At 34.7% G+C, this 13,238-nt stretch overlaps 1 pseudogene; it reads right to left on the bottom strand.

Annotated features, from left to right (window-relative positions):
- Positions 1 to 6,910: 6,910 nt before the first annotated feature.
- Positions 6,911 to 9,624, bottom strand: LOC143602729 (alpha-isocomene synthase-like; annotated as a pseudogene).
- Between the last annotated feature and the right edge of the window lie 3,614 nt (positions 9,625 to 13,238).

Genomic DNA, 13,238 nt, shown 5'->3' with positions numbered 1-13,238 from the left:
TGAATTAAAACACTAGAGCGATGCAATGGAAGAAGAGATGAAAGCATTGATGAAAAACAACACATGGGAGAAATGAGTCCTACCATCATGTAAGAAAACGGTCAGGTGCCATTGGGTTTTTTCAATTAAATACAAACCTGATGGCACGATCGAAAGATACAGATCCAGGTTAGTGGATAAAGGCTACACTTAAACATACGAGCTTGATTATTCTGAAACTTTTCTCTCAAGTTGCAAAGATTAACACAATTAGAGTTCTCTTCTCCGTAGCAGCAAATAAAGGGTGGCTATTACATCAGTTCGATGTAAAAAATGCTTTCTTACACGGAGAGCTAGAAGAAGAACTGTATATGGAAGCCCCACATGGCTTCAAATATAATTTCATGGAAAGAGAGATATATCATTTAAAGAAATCCATCTATGGTAAAACAGTCTACTAGAGCTTGGTTCGGTAGGTTCACCTTGGCCATGAAAAACTATGGGCTCAAACAAATAAACTCAGATCATGCGTTATTTCTCAAGCAGAGTGATGTACGTCGGATAACCCTCACAACGAAGCTTTAATTAAAACGAAAATCCTAACCACACACAACCGGCAAGTGTACCGGTCGCAAGTAATATAACTCTAGGAAGTCCGAGTATTGAACACGAAGACACGAAAGACGCTAACGATTACGACCCTAGACACGACCTACCTAGAATAATAATTAATTAATTTTCGATTTTTAAATTTGTTTTTATAAAATGACTTAACTGGACTGACTGACCTAACTGACAAAAGTTACCAAAAATAGAAAACTTAACGGAAACTGACGGTGTTAATTCGAATGGTAGAAAAACGTCTACCTAGGTCTGAATCAAATTGTAGGTCTAACAAGCTAATGGATTGGATGACTTCAAGACACCGGTCCCTAAAGATGACACGACTAAGGATCGCTCGAGCTCACTGGATTACCTCTCGGTCTCACTCAACAAGCCTAATCTACTCCAAATTGGCTAAAACGACCAAACCGGGAAATAATTGCTAACGTGTTCTAATGAAGGATCACCTCTCGGTCTCACCAACACTCGACCCTAATGGTAATGAATACTACACAACCAAGGATAGAGGAACAATTCAACTTAAACCAAAATAGATCAACTAGTCGCTCAAAACACCTAAACCTGACAAGAAACGAACTCGCTCTCGCGCAATCCCTATTCTAGCATGCAAAGGCAATGAGACGACCCTACTTCCTATCACCTCTCGGTCTCAAAGAAGGTGTCTAACCGCTGTACTTAATCCAATAAATCATGCAACAAAACCCTACGGTGGTACCTACCACAAACAAACCCTAAACACAAAGTCTAGAATCAAACAATGCATCGATCAATCAATACAAAACTAATTAATCAACACACGGGGTTTATGCAATAAATCACCAAAATTTCCAGCCCTTAAACACAACCTATTTCATGTCTAAATCAAACTTTACAATAACAATTCAAGTCTATCAATCAAACAATCCATAAAACCTATCAAAACCTAACAAGAATCATCATTCCTAGGTAGAACTAACAAGATTAGCCGAGCATAATTTTTGGACAGCAGCAAACACTTAATAAAACCATCATTAAACTCATACCAATCATCTTAACAAACCATCAATGATCACACTAATCATAAACAATTCAATCTCTCAATCAAGTGCAAAACTAGTTAACAATTAAACAAGAGAATTAAAGTTGTTGAACAATGTTATGAAAGAAAGGATATTGGGTGTTCCGGGCTGCTGTTGGCTGTTGTTTGCTGCTCTAATTGCTGCTGTTGTTGCTGTTGTTGCTGCTGCTGTTGCTGTTGTTGCTGCTGCTGTTGCTGTTGTTGTGCTGCTGTATATGTTGTTGTGCTGCTGTTGATTCCATCCAGCAGCTCTTTTTTGCTGATTAGGGTTTTATTTTTTTTATATAATATAATATAATATGGTCTTGGGCCTCCATGATGCATACGGGTCGGGCCTTGAGCTTTGTCTTGAACTTGTAGCGTAAAAGGCTCGTAAAAAGCTCGAAAAGTCCCGGTTTCTTCCTTTCTTTTACCCAAAACCTACAAGATTAATAAATGTATGTAAAACCTATCTAAAACGAGTAAAAATACATAAAATATAATATATTACATAGATAAAAGGTGCGGAAAATACGTGTGTTTTACAATACATCACAGAGAAACAACTTAATAACATGTTTAATAATCTATGTTGATGACATGGTTATTACAGGGGAGACGATAAAGAAGAAATAGCCAAATTGAAGATGAACTTGTTCACATAATTTTAAATGAAAGGCCTAGGAAGACTTAAAGACTTCATTGGAATTGAAGTTCTAAGATCAAAACAAGGAATCTTACTATGCCAGAAGAAACATGTTCTCAATTTACTAGCAGAAATTTGTATGATTGATTGCAAACCAGCAGATACTCCTATGATTATAAATCAAAAGCTTTATATTGAAGAAAATGGAGAGCTAGCTAATAAGAAAGATATCAACGACTGGTTGGAAAACTGATATATCTCTCACAAACCTGACCTGATATAGCATATGTGTAGGAGTGGTAAGTAAGTTTATGCAGCAACCCCAAAGTTGCCATATGGATGCACTCTTAAGAATTATAAGATATCCCTAGGGTATGGTTGGTCATGGAATCTTATTTAAACGAAATAAGCATTTAGAAACTCAATTGTACATTGACGCAGATTGGGTGGTAGATAAAGGCAACCGAAGATCAACATCGGGCTATGTTACCTTAGTTTGTGGAAATCTTGTTACATGGAGAAGTAAAAAACAAAAGGTGGTGACCCTTTCAAGCGCGGAAGCTGAATTTAGAGGAATAAGAAGGGGGGTAATGAAGTTCTTTGGGTATGAAGACTTCTAACCGAGATAGGATATCCACCCCAAGAAACTAGCAGGATTATGCGTGACAATGACGCTTCTATTCAAATTTCAGAAAATCTAGTGCAACATGATTGAACAAAACATGTAGAGGTAGATCGAAACTTCATTAAAGAAAAGTTGGAAGCAAAATGTCACACCCCATTAAGCGGTTTGCGGAAGCGTAAAACGGAAATGTAACAGACACCTCTGGTATCAATCACATTGTTTATAAAGAACAATACAAACTAGTTTACAATATTCTACATCGATCTAACTTTGTTTACAACTAAGTGATACAAACTAAATCCAGCCCGTTAAGCGGCTTTACTTCTTACTAGCACACTTGAATCAATTCACTCAGCATTGATCGCAAGTTAAACACGTAGCACATTGACTTTCTATTCCAATCCAGTACATGAAAAACATGTTAAAACGGGTCAACTACAATAGTTGGTGAGTTTCATGAGTTTCAAGAAATCAGTTGTGCATACAGCAATCATAGTTTGTAAATACGCAAGTATGTATGTATATACGTTCACAACTACGTTTGTTTATATGTTTATGACGTAATTATACTAAGCTACAGTGAAGCGTTGACTGTCTGTGCTGCGTGCATCAATTTCGCACGCTCAATCAACCACTATGGCTTCCCTTCTGCCCACAACATGCCCCAGTAGCTATGTCTAACACTACATAGCCTGTTTGTATAAGTATGGTCATGTGCAAATGGCGCTATGTGACACGGCAACCATGCCGATTCCATTTGGATTTCTCAAACCAATAGTACTATTCATAAGCCACCGCTCGAAGTTAATCACTGTTTTCGTAGGGACTTTCGTGTGTTAGCACTTAGATAATTCCCATCATCAAACAATTCATAGTATATAGATATGTATCAACATGTTTTTCACCCCAAAAGTTCATAAAAACAGTTTAAAGTGGGGTCATGAAACTCACTGTTTAATCAGGATTCAGTACAGCGTCGGCCCGTAGTTCGTTTGACTCGTATCACTAGTTCCTATAATGAATATTATAATAATATTAATATTTTAATATTATTATAATCATTATACTAAACTAGGTTGTATATCTAATCTGGGTATAGTTGGTACACCCCGAATGTGTCAATAGGCTTAGATTGTGATGTTGTTCAATGTCTAATACTTAAAACCGAACTCGGCTCAGTTTCCCCGTTTTCCCAGCTAGACCAAGTTGTTCGTTATGCGTCAGAAAACAGTTATGGGGATTTAAGCTTGGGTAAATGTGTTTGTAGATAAAATGATTAAGTTATAAAGAAAACTCACACATTGGGGGTCTGGATTCGATGTAGGGCTCGTTTCCGTTTATTTAGTTTAATTTGGAGAAAAATGCCCACAATTTATCCAAGTTGTCCGGGTTTCCCATAAAAAGTTCATTTTTACGTAATTAATCCAAAAATATGATTTTTGATCACTCTTGGTGTTCTTATATTCCAACAGGTTCGTTAATCTCGAACTTGTCGATTTTTATCAAAATTGAACTTGTTTAATCTTTAAATTAGCACAAATAATTATCTGTTAATCCTTAAATTATGAAAATTTGGCCACTTATCAATCAAAATATTTAAATTTTTATAAAATTATTTTTGGAATTATTACTGATTTATTAATTTATAAAAATTGATTTTATCTGCTATATTTAGCCCGAAAATAGTCCGTTTATACCAAATGATCTCCGAAAAATTTTCCAAACTTTCTGAGTGACAGAATATATCCCACAATAACCTGGAAAAATCTTAAACTCTAACAATCTTGCCAAATATCATTTCTGAGCCAAAAACGACTATGAAAATTCAATTAAACGCAATTGCACAAAACACACTTATGGTTTTCCAATGACCCCAAATTTCATACGTGATCATCATATACCAAATTTGAGTTCCCCACAAAATTTCATAAATTTTCAACTATTTCAACTATTTTTCCCAAATAAACGCCCCAATTCGGTAATAAATTCGCCAAAGATTCTCGGATGGTCGAAAAATTACCAAATTTGAACAGGGACTCAATGATATGGTCCCTGATTTCCCTGCAAAATCTCATGACTTCATAATATGCACATCACAATCTAATCCTAAACAGCCCGTAATCGAGTGATTCGGTATTACCTTAGTGGTTTTTGTTCGTTTTCGCCCTTCTAATCAAGTTTTAGAGTTCTTGTGCTTCTATGCAAGATAGATGCAGGTCCTATATCACAAACCAAACAAGTTTCATCAACATGGCAGCCTCTTAACTTAGGGTTTCGGCTAGGGTATAAAACCGAATTTTTGAATCGTAAAAACGCTGTTTAAACCTCTAATCCGTGTTTATGACAAAAAAAAACTATCAAACCAGGTTCCTAACCATGTGTATGATCCCATGTTTTTGGACAAATTTTGGGGTTTTTGCATGGTTAGAAATGATTTTTGGTAATCAAACTATGTTTATATGCAATTAAACATGATTAAAACAAATTAAAATTGATAAAAATGATATATTACATCGGATTTTTGGCTAAGATAGTTGGAGAAGCAAGCATGCTGCTGCATACGCCAGAATTTTTGTGAAACTTGTTTGTTAAGTTGTTAAAAACAAAAAAAAACAAACTTATATATGTTGTTTTCAACATTCACGGCCGGGAGATATATTGGGACTCCATGGCCCAAAATTTTGGCCCATTTCCTTGTTTCACGTGCCCAAACGTTAAATCTCTAGTCCAAATTTATTTCGGGTTTGTTTTTGGCGCAACAAATATATCAGGTACGACAAACAGCGCAAAAACAAGCGTTTTTCGGCCATTTTTGTGTAAATTTAGAAAAAAATACCATTTGTTTGTAAAAATCAAAAATATTTTCATGGATCGCTTAAAACATTTCAAGTAAGTGTTTGGTAAGTCTTTTTTGGCTTAACGGATGGTACAATGCTTGGTTTGTAACTATCTTTCGCATTTAAATCTATAGCGGGTAGTTAAACGAGCATGTTTTCGTTTAACTTGTTTGCGATCGAACTAAGGCCGTAATATTAATATATTAGCTTATGTTAAACGTATATCACTTATAGATGGCCCTCCGGGATATCTGGGTAATAACCAGACCTTTTCGTTTAATCGTTCGTTCGTTACATAATAAGAGTTTAACTGCTTAATCGGTAAATAAGTACTGAAGTGTACCTGGTTTTGTCATGAATGTCACAAAAAATCATTGCCCTACCATTGTTCGATCAAAAGACCAACTTGTTGACGTTTTAACAAAAGCAGTTAGTGGAAGAATCCTAAATGAGTGTCTGAGCAAGTTAAGTTTAGAAATTCCGTTATTCAACTTGAGGATTAGTGTTAAAAGAAGAAAAACGGTTTTGGTTGACAAAATGTACAGGATCAGCAATCATTAACGCCATCTCCCAAAATTAGATGGTCAAAGATCACGATTGATTCATCATTATCAGCCAATGAATTCCTTAAACCAATGTAACAACTATAACTATAAATGTGTGATGTTTTTCCATTGTAATTATACAATCAATTCAATTCTCTATTTAAACCAAAAAAAAAATACAAGTGGAAATAATAAGTAATTGAGTAGCAAAGCATGGTTGATTAAATAGTGTTATGGACCCATCTTTTAATTCAAATATTTAATTTTGAAATTCGAAAAAAAAAAAAAATTCTCTATTCAATCTTTTTGACACTTTACAACAGTGAGAACAGTTCATGTTTGTTTGGCTTATGGTTGTTTCATAAAGTAATCTTCTTTGTCGGTTAAAAATCAATCTTTATTTATTAAATATTAAAATCTTGAAATATAGACAAACAATTAAAAACAGAAGCACACATACATATAAATATTATTCCAATTTGATCGATCAATCTTCTTTACTCAAAGAACTTGAGTTGTTATTTTTAGCTGCTTGGTCAAAACATCTTATAAGGCATTAGGCATCTTCCAAATGCACGGAACATATGCCACGTGTGGTGACAAGTTATGAACATGAACTTATATAGTGATAGCATCAACGACAAGAGACTTGATACGACTAATGAGTTCTTCATCAACATGTGTGAAATGGTCCTTAGTCTTATATAGGACATCCATAACACGTGCTAAATTAATCACCCTCATAATTACAGACATCTCAACATCTTTACACTTCAGGGACTCTTGATTTATTTCTTTCCAAGCTTCTTCAACTTTTTTATTGAACAAATCATAGACATGTTGTTCGGTTACACCATATTCGTTCATGTAGCATTCAATTCCAGTTGCGGCATGGGTTCTTCCTTGCTCCTCCTGAATTAGCATCAGTTTTAACATTAGTGAATGTGGATGATAATTAGATTGTGTTTTAATAGAATCTAAATTACTCACTTAACACTTTAACAAAATTATTTACGATCCTACGACTCCCATGTCATCCATGCATATTTATAACTATAGACCACAAATCTTTACGTTAAACTATTTCAAAACCATAATATATTACGCTCATATAATTTGTTAATTTTCAGAATTTAGGAACCATATAGAAGTGGGTGCCTATAAAGCACGCCACCTTGATATGCCGACTATAGCTAGGGATAATATTCCCTTGCTAAAATCCGTCACCAATATTTTTTATTATCAAACCGTCTACAAAAGTATTGCAATGGTGTTGGCCATTAACCCATCGTAAAAGTCAGTTTTGAAGATATAATCAAGATGTACCTTGTGGGTGACAATATCATCCATGACCCTACAAAGCACACAAAAAGCTTTTGCTATAGGAGGCATATTGAGAGCCCATTTGAATGTGTCGACTGTGATTACATCATCCATGGCACAAAAACTTGCTATTAGAGTGTTCTTGTATCCGCTACTAATAATTGTCACTTCTTGATGCTCCTCCGTTGTTGGTATGTACCCATCTTTTGCCCATTTAGCTTCTTTCAACTAGCTTTCAATGTATTCGATCATCTGCAAACGACATACATAAACTCGTAATAAAATACAATATACCATTTTTAAAATTTATTAAAAATATGCAACCATTTTTACGTAAAGCATAGCTTCCATTTAGTATGTGAAATTGTACAAGAGGGTTTGGGTCACTCACATATCCGGTGATTATCAACTTGCCAACGCTTTGACTATACCCATGCTAAAACATCACTACACACTTTTATTCCAACATGAACTTAATTATCTCTTGATCGATCACATATTTTGCGAGGACATATTTGGGACTAAACCTATATCCCGCCAATTATTTTGAATATACTTGAATTGTTATAGGTAAATTATATAGTTATCATTTACATATGTTGTGTATTTAATCATCCACCAATTCAATGATCCCAAAATTCATTTGGTTAAATATTTTCATAGAATTAACATATATGATGTAGTAGAAAAAAAGGAACTTTTACAACTGGTATGATTTGGAAACTTACTGCTTCTCTACTATAGTTTAAATGATGTGCTTTTCCCTTTTTTGTCAAGATTTTTTCTATATCGTCATACAGTTCGGGAAGCATTCGGTATAGTGGTTTCATGTATTCCGGAAGATTGTCCAAGCATGTAACTGACCACCTACGGAAATTATACTAGTTATAACTTGATATAATGGGTTAAGGTAATTTCAGGGGATTAAAAGGTGCATGTTTTTTCGGCATACCTTTTAATTTCTTCGGTAAAGACCTCAAGTTCTTCATAAGTACCATAAGCATCATAAGTATCATCAAGAAGTACTTCCACTGCAATAAATTTAGCTAAGAACATTCTAGATTGAGAATACTGAGGCACAAAGAACACGCTTAATGACCAAAAGAAGCATTCAACTAATCTATTTCTCGCATAAGGTAGATCATTCGGGACATCAAAGCGCTTCCACCACCTGCAAATGAGATACATTTCAGATAGATAACAATATCTAGAGAGTGAAGGAATTAAAACATGTATTCCGTGTTTATTTTGTTATATATGCGTACTTGGAAATTTGGCACAGTTCTTTCTTATGGAGTGATTGAAGTAAATTAAACCCTAACTTGGCAAGTTTTAGTAAAGACTCGTTACGAGAAGCCTGTTGTTGGTAAAAAGGTATGTAGCGCAGCGCCTCAAGTCTAGGCAACCTTTATGTAGAGGTTGCTTTATCGCTTCTTGTATTTGTTTAGAGACAATAGTGTTCTTCAATGAAGGATCTTTTAATTTGTCTTCAAGACAGACCTCTTGCGAAAGCAAGAGCATCAACTATTATGATTTCTCCAGGAACCCTAAGATATGTTGCCTCATACAACTCAAGCAAACCCTCAATATCATTCTCTAGTGGCTCCTTAAAAGTCCCATCTTTGCCCTTGTAGCTGTTAAAAATATCTGTTTAATTTCATATTAAACAGTCATTAGCTTCTTTTGTATCATGAATCATGATGAACGAACTTAGTTAATGCACACTAACCACTGGAAACAAAAAGTCCATGTTGTCGCATGATTCGAAACCAAAGAGAAGGAGCACCACCATTCCAGTTGTTACCATATGCATCATAGAAGTGTTGCAAGGCTTGATTAACCTCCGCCTCAAAATAGTATTCAATTCCTAGGCATTGGATCGCATCGAGCAGTTTTAACAAATTTGTAAGCTCTTTAGGAATAACCAAAGTTCGCAATATTTCATTTCTTATTTCTTCTTGGAGGTCTTCAACTACTTTTTCAACACTAGCTTGATCTTCTTGCTTCATTTACAAACAACCGTTGTCAAATTTCTTTTAAATCCAATTGAAGAGATCCTTTGCGACTTACATTCATAGAATGTAAATACACTCGCGGAAATTGTCAGGTATTGATCAAAGCAAGTACGTAGCGGAATAAACAATCATACGCACACACAAACGAAAGAGTAAACAAGAACATGAGATTTACGTGGTTCGATCAAGGCGACCTACATTCACGGGCTAAAACTAGGGTTTTTCTTTATTGCTCAATAGTACAAACATTACAATTACAATTGATGAGTTTTGTTAAATAACAAATTAATTAGAGTTTTCCATCTTAGGAAATAAGAATGCCAAACAGGTTTTCCATCCTAAACTAATTAGGCCCAAAAAGCATTTACCGAACCTTAACAGAAATATCCAAAACTAGAGGGGACAAGATGGATGGGATAGGTTGGGTTGGTTGTTGGGTCAGAAGGGTAAAGGTGAAAATAGGTTTAGGTTAGCGAGGAATTATAAAGCACGGCTAGGTTATAATAGGAAGTATAGTTTTTATAGAAAAGATAAGTAATCTAGTCTATTCATTTTGGATATGGATAGTTAAGATTAGTTTATGGGTCAAATCAAATGTTGCATAAGAGGAAGGGCATAATTGGGATAGCATACTTGTTGACTTTCTCACCTCACATGGAAGGCATATGTCAATTCTCTCATCATTTTAAAACATCAATAACTTTTTTATGCGACATGTTTTTTTATCTTTTATATGAGTACCATATTGCTATATAAAAATTAAAAAAAAATATTGTGTTTTTTACAAATTTTGTTTTACAATAATTGTGTGTTACAAAATTGTGTTTTATCAAATTGTGTTATGTAATTGTGTTTTTCATGTGTTTTTGTTTTTTTATTTGTGTTTTTAATTGTGTTTTCCATTTTGCTTTTTCTGGCGGCTATTTCCGGCAAAAATTCCCGGCAACTTTTTTGGCCAAAAAATTCCGACGACTTTTCCGGCGACAATTCCGATAAATTTTTTGGCGAAAATTTCCAACAAAATTTCCCGATAACTTTTCCGGCGAGATGGGGGCGATGGGTGACGGTTGTGGCGACGGTGGGCGATGGAGTGGCGGTAGTTGTAGGAGATGAGTGAAGATGTAAATAGGGGTTTGAGATTAAATTAAATGAGGTTTTATATTAAAGCAGTGGACCAAAATACTCTCTTTCGTAGCCTTCCTTGAAAAACCAAAGTTCTTATTTGAACACAACCCTTATAAAACATGTATTTGATCAACTTATGTAATTTGTATATAACTTTTGCTTATCAAAATTAAACAAAAAAAAGTTATAAAATCAGTAAGTAGTAGGGCTGCTTTAGCTCAACTAGCATTGCAAGAGAAATAAAGATTTGGGTTGTAAACTATAAAGTCTCAAGTTCGAATCCAATCTCAACCGGGTTTTAGATTTTTTCTTAAAATAGTAGGTTTAATATAAAAAAAATGGTTTTTAGGTACTTGACATTGAAGCAAATGGTATTTAAGTGTCCAGCTATCTAAGATGGCATGATTGGATTCCTCTCTCCTAGTGACAATCTACGTAAGCAACAACGCGTAAGCAGATGGTGACTAGATCAGCCACCTGAGATGGCTAGATCCAACTTTATTCTCTTTGCCACATGGCAACACAAGATGATACCTGCCATTTGAGATAGCTGGTTTGAACGTACATTTCCAATCATAGCAAGTCACGAGTGTACTATTTTTTTTAAGATGACAACATGATTTGCATGGACTGTTGTTCAACCCCGAAGACAACCCTGGTGGTGTTTCCCCATCGTGCAGTCCATCTCTGCTCGAGAAAAATTTTGATGATTAAGGAGAAGTTGGCCCGGAATGATTTGTTCTATTATCGACTACGAATGGCACGCTGGTTAAGGTAAAATCGAGCTTATGTTTGGTCAACATCGGGTACGATTGCTGAATTCCTCTTACGGAGAAGCACTTTCCCTTGGTCAAGAACCACAACAGATGTGGTGTGGATTAGGTTCAGATTTTGGTAATTTAGTCTATATTAATTATTATGCATCCATTTAGACGTATTGTTTGTTTAAGTACCAGCATTGGTATTTAGTGAATTGGTTAAATTAATTAATGCTATATGATAGGTTATTATTAATTTTGAAAAGGTGATGGGGATGTTTGAAAGAGGACATTGTTAAATTAATATTTAGACACTTTTATAACAATGGGAAGTTTAGTAAAGTAGTAATAGGTGTGTTGATCTATAAGGTACTTGCAAATAAATTAAAAATAGTAATTGGTGGGTTGATCTTGGAACAACCGTCCACGTTTTTAGCCAAAAGAAGTAATCTATGATTGGATATGTAAGTTCAAACCAGCTATCTCAAATGGCTGGTCTCATTTTGAGATGCCGTGTGACAAAAGGAATAAAGTTGGATCTTGCCATCTCAGATGGCTGATTCCGTCACCATTTACTTGTAGGTTGTTGCTCATGTGGATTGGCACTAGAAGAGAGGAATACAATCCAGTTATCTGAAATAGATGGACACCTAAATACCATCTTCTTCATTGTCAGGTATCTAAAAACCATTTTTTATATTAAACCTACTATTTTTTTTTAAATCTCGGGTTTTATCACAGTGGGGCTTTGGCGGCGAGTTTTCTCTAGAATAGAAGATGATGGGTTTACGCTATCCAACACTTTCTGCAATCGCAAGCGTATGGGGTCGCCTACCATTGGGTTACCCAAATAGTCGGGCTTTATTCGTTGGCCGTTCAGAAAAAATGAACGGTAAACACTGGTTAATGGTGAGTACACATTGAATTTAATGGTGTTTTGCATTAAATTTAATATTTTTTTAATCAGTTATATATGTTTAAAAACAATTTCATGCAACAAAATTGTGGTTCCAAACGCTGGCAGGAAAATTTGCAGTGGGGCGCTTAACAACCAGTTGTGTGGCAGGCATTACTATTTTGTGACAGATTTAGATTGATATATGTCGATTAAATTGCTTGAAATTGAAGTAGAGGTATCGGGTATATATAGAGATTGGTGATGGGTTCTTTATCACATATTCAGAGAAACAAATGAATATCGTTTAAGAAGCTTTCTGAATCATTACTTTGTTGGACGTAATTTTAGACTCTAAGTCACATGTCAATGAATTTGAAGGCCCAATATTTAACATGTAGGTTATAGTTGATTATATTTCCTAATTACAATATTTTTCTTAATTGTTTTGTAACTATAATTGATAACGTCTTGGCTACCAAGTTAGGTTAGTCTATATAAACTGAGTAATGCTTGACATTATAGAAAGTATGTGATGCAATGGAGTTAGGGTTCATCTAGAGAAACATCCGTTATGTGTAATAAGTTTTTTTAGTAATATTTCCTCTATATAATATTGAAAGTTATTCAATACTAATTATTGTGTGCTACATTTTAATGCGTTATATCAATTTTCCTTGATACTAAAATATTATTATGTAAAAAGTTTTTTAATATTGGCGATATCAAATGATAAAAGAAGCTTTTTAAATAAACTAAGCTTTCTAAATCGTTTATTTGTTCATTGTTCAAGGTGTAATATTTTTGTCAAATGTCAGACACACATTTCC

This window comes from Bidens hawaiensis, unplaced genomic scaffold (assembly GCF_021521415.1).
Source record: "Bidens hawaiensis isolate Kalapana, Puna unplaced genomic scaffold, B.hawaiensis_p1.1 tig00059567_1, whole genome shotgun sequence".
Lineage (NCBI taxonomy): Eukaryota > Viridiplantae > Streptophyta > Magnoliopsida > Asterales > Asteraceae > Bidens > Bidens hawaiensis.
This window is presented reverse-complemented; position numbering and strand designations above follow the sequence as displayed.